Genomic DNA, 7219 nt, shown 5'->3' with positions numbered 1-7219 from the left:
ATTCGAGATGCTTTGTTTCACTTGGCCGAAAATAGTGATAATCCGAAAACAAGAAGCGAGGCAGAGTCTCTTGCAATGAGCGAAACCCATGGAATTGGGAGTTTTGAGTTTTTGTTTGGTATGATTATTTGGTATGAACTCTTGTTTGTTGTTAACAAGGTAAGCAAGCTCCTCCAGTCAGAAGATATGGATATTGATATTGCTATTGCTCAGCTGAAAGGTCTTATTTGTTTTTTTAGAAACTATAGAGATACAGGGTTTCAAGCAGCAAAAATAGAAGCTGAACGAATTGCTGTATATATGAATATTGATCCTGTATTTTTAGTGAAGGCAAAGCGTTTTGGCAAAAGGAAAAGGTATCATGATGAAGAGCCTGAAAAAGTTGGGGAAAATGTGATATTGACACCAGAAGAAGATTTCAGAATCAATTACTTCATCAAAATCGTTGATCAAGGTTTGGTTTCTTTTGAAACAAGGTTTGATCAGCTTCAAAGTTATGAAAAGACTTTTGGATTTTTATTTGACTTAAAAAAGCTGAAGTTAGCGGATGATGATAAGTTGAAGGCTTCTTGTGGTAACCTTGATGGTAATGATCTATTTTTGGAGCTGACGCTTTTAAAAGGATCTTTACCTAAAGATATTAAAAAGGTTGTTGAGGTCTTGGATTTTCTAAAACAGATGGAAAGTTGTTATCCCAATACATGGACTGCATATCGCATAATGATGACGATTTCCGTTTCTGTTGCTTCTGCGGAAAGAAGTTTTTCAAAGTTAAAGCTCATTAAATCTTATTTAAGGTCAACTATATCATAAGATAGGCTGAATGGATTAGTTATGATGTCCATTGAAAGGAGTTTGGCGGCAAAACTTGACTATGAAACCTTGATGGATGAGTTTGCAAGTAAAAATGCAAGGAGAATCATTTTCACACGAAAAAAATATTGATCTATGATGCTTTAGAATTTTTTGTGCTTTTGTTAAAACTATCCAGATTTATTATTTAGTTTTAAAAAAAAAAATTAGTTTAAATATGTACAAATCAGCCTTTTTTCAGTTTGCTTGTAGCTACACAAAACATAGCGCCGGCTCTGGCAAACACACTGTCGTTAATAAAGTTATAGGGTCGAGTCTTTGCTTCATAATTATTTTTTTGTTGAAAATAATAATTTACATTTTAGCATGTTTTATATATCTTCGTTCTCCATTAAAGTAGATGAGGCCAAATGATGTCAAAAGAAAATTAGAAAATCAGTATAGTTATTTTTTCAATGATAATTTTGTTAAAGTCAATGCTTACAGCATGATCGGTCGGTTCCATAAACACATAGCAAACATGAAAACAGAAACAAACAAAAGTGGAACAATATATAAGCTGGATTTATCATATAACACTTTTTCCTTGTACATACATTACATTTATAGATTCCTTTTTTTTTTTTTGAGCTAAACATATAGAGATTCTAATTTAACGTTGCGCCGATGAAATTGATTGAGTTGGATTTCGATTTCAATTTTCTATGAATAGTTCATAAAAAAGAAAAAAAAAAACACAAAGAAAATGCTTTATAAACGTTTTAAAGAAAAATGCTATCTAAGTTTAATTATCAACGTGAGACACTAGAGCATTCTCATCGCATATACTCTGGTGTCTTTAGTATTAATTTAAATACTAGGTAGTAACCCGTGCTACAGCACGGGACAAATATTTCAAATAAATTTTAAATTCGTAAAATGACTAATAATTATATTTACTTTAGAATGGGAATGCACGTCCCGTCCCGTCCCATCTCCACATGTTCCAACCCATCTTCTCTCGTCTCGTCTCGTCTCATCCCATCTCGTCTTGTCTCATCTCATATCGTCTCGTCTCGTACCATATCCATCCAATTTTTTTTTGTCTTACGTTCGTTCTCTTTTAAATAATTATCCATTAGACAATGTTTATTAAAAGAGATTGGGTAAAAATTAGATGGGATACCAAATTTCTCGTTGAATATTTTTTTTGTTAGTTAGTTGAAACTATCCAAATAATTATAGTTTTAAAAAAGTATATAATTGTTTTCAAAAATACCAAATTTTCAAAGTGCTCGTTCCAAAGTGGTTAATTAACTGTCGCATAATAAATTCTTATCCAAATTAGTGAAAGCTTGACACTTGAATTTTTCTACCAGTATTTTTTTGATTTTGTACTTTTATCTAAAATTTCTTTCCCTTTTTTTAAAAAAATTGTTCAATATATTGATTTTCACTATTTGAATTACCTGTTTCAGTTTACATATACTATTTCTTGTCTTAATACCATAAATATACAGAAAATTTTCTCAAAATTTAATTATTATTTCTTTAAGTATATGTAGTAAATTAAATTAAATTAATTTAATTATTAGTTTTTGGCTAGGTAGTAACCCGTGCTACAGCACGGGACACAATATTCAAGTGTTGACTAAGAATTATATTAATCCAGGTTTTGTAGCAAAGTTGTGTTGTTTTCATGTGATTATTTTTAAAATAAACCTAAACGTATTTACTTTGGAATAGGAAATACGTCCTTTCATGTCCCATCTCCTCACATCCCAACTCATCCCCTCTCGTCTCATCTCATCCCGTCTCGTCTAGTCCCGTCTCGTCCCGTATCAATCATAATTTTTCGTCTTATGTTCGTTCTTTTTTAAATTATTACTCGCTACACAATGTTTACTAAAAGAGATTGGGTAAAAAATAAAAATGGGATACCAGAGTTTTTCTTTGAATATTTTTTTATTTAGTTAGTTGAAATTATCAAAAAAATTATAATTTTCAAAAACTATATATCTGTTTTCAAAAATACCAAAATTTTAAAATTGCCTGTTCCAAAATAATTAGTTACATGTCGCATCCATATCAAAATTAGTGAAAACTTAACATTTGAATTTATATACTTATATTTTTTAATTTCCTATTTTTATCTAAAATTTATGACACTTTTTTTAAAAAAATTGTTCAATATATTGGTTCTCATTATGTGAATTACCCGTTTCAGTTTACATATTATTTCTCGTCTTAATACCATAAATAGAATGGACCTTTTCTGAAAATTTAGTTATTATTTTTTAAAGTATATGCACTTAATTAATAAATTAAATTACTTAAAAACACACTTGTAAAACATATATTCAGAAATAAACCCTTTTAGGTTGTAAAATTTTAATTGTATAATATTAGAATTTTCCAAAAAAAATACTTGGCCACTCTTTTACGGTGTTTTGTCAATATTTTAGTGTATACGTAGAATATCGCTACTCATACCAAAAATAAACATGATCATCATCTTCATCACGTGGAAAATATTAATTTTTTACAATCCATCCATAATAATCAAGCAAAGCCCATTTTTGTTGAAAATGTTAAAGTAATTTTTTAATGGGGTGTTAAGTCTTGTCCAGTCTAGTCTCATCTCATCCCGTCTCGATCCATCCCGTTAGAAATTTTATGTCCAATAAATTTTTTCTTTTAAATAATTACATAGTAGGTAACATAAATTGTAAAGTTTAATGTTTGTTTTTAAATGGTTGAACAGTATAATTTTAATCTTAATAAAAATTCTTTAATAAATTTGGTTTTATACTTTAATTGACATATCTTATTATCATTTTAACATTGATATATTAAAATAAAAGATTTATATAGTTATTTGTTTAAATAATTGTAAGTTCAGTTTTAACGTATAAAAGTGATAAAATAATTAACCCGTTCTACAACAGTTTTCTATTAATGTTTTTAAAAATAATAATATCATAGAGATAAAACTTATTGTTGTCATATCTACAACTGAATTTTTCTTATTTTTTATTTCATATAATTACGTGATATTTAATGATATACATGTATAATTTTTAAACTAATCAAAATATTTCTCATAGTTTACTTAGGAGTGTTAAATCCAAATATCATATTTCAATTTAATTTTAGTTGGATTATTGCATGTATATAACCTAGACGTATCTATTTTAAAATTGGAAACATGTCTTGTCTTGTCCAGTATCTTCTCGTCTTGTCCCATCCCGTCCCATCCCTTGTTATCTTAATTTTTTGTATCCGGTAATATAATATGGTAATATACGGGTAAGAATTTTTGGTTGTAAATATATTTTAGAAAAATTTTGTTTTAATAAATTTATTAATTTTAAGTTGTAAAACTTATTGATCATGGATTTGCTGGATTATATTTATAGATATATTTATTTGGTATAATATTTATAATACAAAATTTTTGGTGTCACTCTTTTTGACATCTGAAAAATTGATGATCTGAAAATGAATTGTTAGAGAATCATACTTTTGTTTATTGACTCACTTGGTTGTTAATTTGTTATGCGAATATATATATTTATTTGCTTACGATAGATACATGAACTAAAATTTAATAAGTTAATTTGTTACTACAGAAAAATATTATTAATACCCAAGAGATAATAGGGGACAAATATTATTAGTGTTTATAGAACAAATGCACAGACACACTAAGCAGGAAGAAGATAAATTTATTGATAAATTTGCTTAATACATAGTTGACTAAATTTGATATATGATTGGAATGACCAAATTTTTGGCAGAAGTAACATCAAAGGCATCCGTCGCAATTACTATCGGGTGAACATTTGGTGTGACAAAGGTTGAAATAGTTATTTTCGCTCACGACTCACCTTAAATTTTTGGCTCCTCGACTCACACATCCCTGCTTCCACAGTGACAGCATACCTTAAAAATCATATAAACCATAATAATTTAATTTTTTTATATATTATTATAATTAGCAAAAACCTTGTCGACGTTGTTGACGTTTTTTGTTGTTGTGGTCTTCATCTTTATCACCTCTCGGTATATTAGGCTTTTTCATGAATTTTGTCTGCTTATGTTCAAGAGAAATACAAAGAAAAAATAAGAAAGATATAACCTAAACAAAAAAAACTACCAACATAGTTTTAAATAGGAAATGAAACTTAACTACGTTTATGCTTTTTGTTGTCACCTCGTTTGCAATATTTGTTAAAATGTTGGGTTGCTTAGTTAGTTTGTACTTGCCAAATAAAATACTAAAACCACATGCATTCATATAAGATCATTAGAGTTATGTTTCTGTCTAACTATGAAAACATTTGTATATATATGTTTCGATAATTGAAACCGAACCTTTCTAACTCATGGTGTTGGATATTATAATATGGTTGGACCTCGACAGCAACCATTTACCATTTACCAAGTTACCTGCAGACACACAATAACATATTATTAAAGATAATCCGGACAATGTAAAATCATGATTATGTGCTAATGGTTGAATGTCATAACATACAATAAAAAAAAAAAAACTGATCTTACTCACCATTTTTTCACATTCGCATATAAGATCAACATCTGTAAATTGCTAATATGATATACGTGGAGTAGGAAGTAAATTGCGAATGTGAGCCGGTGATGGAAGAGTCAGGAATAGGAGAGTATATATAAATTTTTAAATAAGGAGTAGGTTTTCTAATTTTTTTCAATAATTTGCACACGCATTTAATCCAGTTTATCAAATTTGGAACTACTACCAAGTTAAGCGGGATTATGAAAATATATTTTGATAGGTAATTAATGAATTGATTGGATGCAAAGCTATACTACAACAGATTTCCCGAAATTTTAGAGGCATATGGAATCGAATATATATACCATTATAATTTGAGTAAATAGTCAACGTATATATATTGTTAGTTAAAGAATATCTTACGTATATGGAATGAAATCACTCATACGAATCAATCATGAAAATAGGATACGAATTTAATTTGAATAACAAATAAAAGAAAAATCTTATTTACTTTAAAACGTTAAAATATAGAAATTAAAAATGGGAAAGTAGGGAAATATTAGTAACAGCTTACTCAAAAATGCTTGAATCTGTTATGCCTGAAATTTCAGGAAGATAGCTAAATATGAATGATAAAACAACTAATCACGGAATCAGTTATATTCGGGATTTTGAAATTATATACATTCCTATATTTTTGTAAGAAACTCAGATATCAAGATCAAATTTAAAGGTAATATTATGGGAATATGGTAATTTAAATTATATTTGGAAGCATACATGGAAACTATAATATTCATGTTTTGGAAGCATATATGGCAAGTGCTATATTTGATCTGTGTAATCCGCTTATTTGTGGAAATAAGATTTTCTCACTAATTCTTAAAAAAATCGTAGTGGGATTACTATTGGAAACAGCAAAAATTGCAGCTAAGGTGCATCGAACTTGGCACCTTCCGAAATATTAGAGCTTCATTGGACCAATATGCTATTAGAATTTTCTTAGCAAAATACACAATGTATTGCTTTTATTTATTATTTAGACGTAAAAAAACCATTTTAAAAGATCCGACCCGGGATCCGCGTGTTTATCCGTTTAGGATATGAACAAAATTTCGTTTTTACCCTTAATGAAGATATATTATTTGGTTATAACTCCAATGACATACTCTTGTAATTTTTTACAAAACAAAGGTTTAGTCCATAAACTGTGTTTCAAAATAATAGTAGGGATAAATGTAAGACATCCGTGAGGAGAGAGAAGAAGAGAATGTCTTCTGCAAGATACTAAAGACATCGTTTTAGACCCTTCTAACTTATGTGTCATTTTTTACTGATTTTCAATTATATTATAATTTTGTATTTACTTTTAGTCTGAATTAGATACTTCCATCAGTATCACCGATAGATATATCCTAAGTGAGACCTTTTTCTCAGAAACAAGTAATAGATATGAGATATCATATATATAAGAATACTAAACTCAAAGATTCAAATACTTTTTGCTGATTTAAAAACAGACTCGGTTTAATGGAAACAATGTAGGTACCTTTAATTGTTTCATATATATTTGTGTAGAATCTAGTGGTCTCTTGTCTTTATATACGAGAAAAATTTTAAAATTAGAGTTTCTCATCGCTCTCTAATTAATGGTGGAGTATATTTACATGGTATTGCTTGGTAACAGTTTTTTAAACGGTACAAATCTTTACAATATATATATTTTTAAAATTTATCAATCACATAAGGGTAATTAAAAATTATATTTTTTGTACAGTTTTTATATATTTTTATTTTTTACAATTTTGCACTATTCATAACAGTTTATTCATTCTAGTTTATAGCTTTTATGTACAGTTTTATGTATTTCACCGATTAGACCGTATA

Source organism: Camelina sativa, chromosome 9, assembly GCF_000633955.1.
Source record: "Camelina sativa cultivar DH55 chromosome 9, Cs, whole genome shotgun sequence".
Taxonomy (NCBI): Eukaryota; Viridiplantae; Streptophyta; class Magnoliopsida; order Brassicales; family Brassicaceae; genus Camelina; species Camelina sativa.
Note: the sequence above shows the minus strand (reverse complement) of the source record.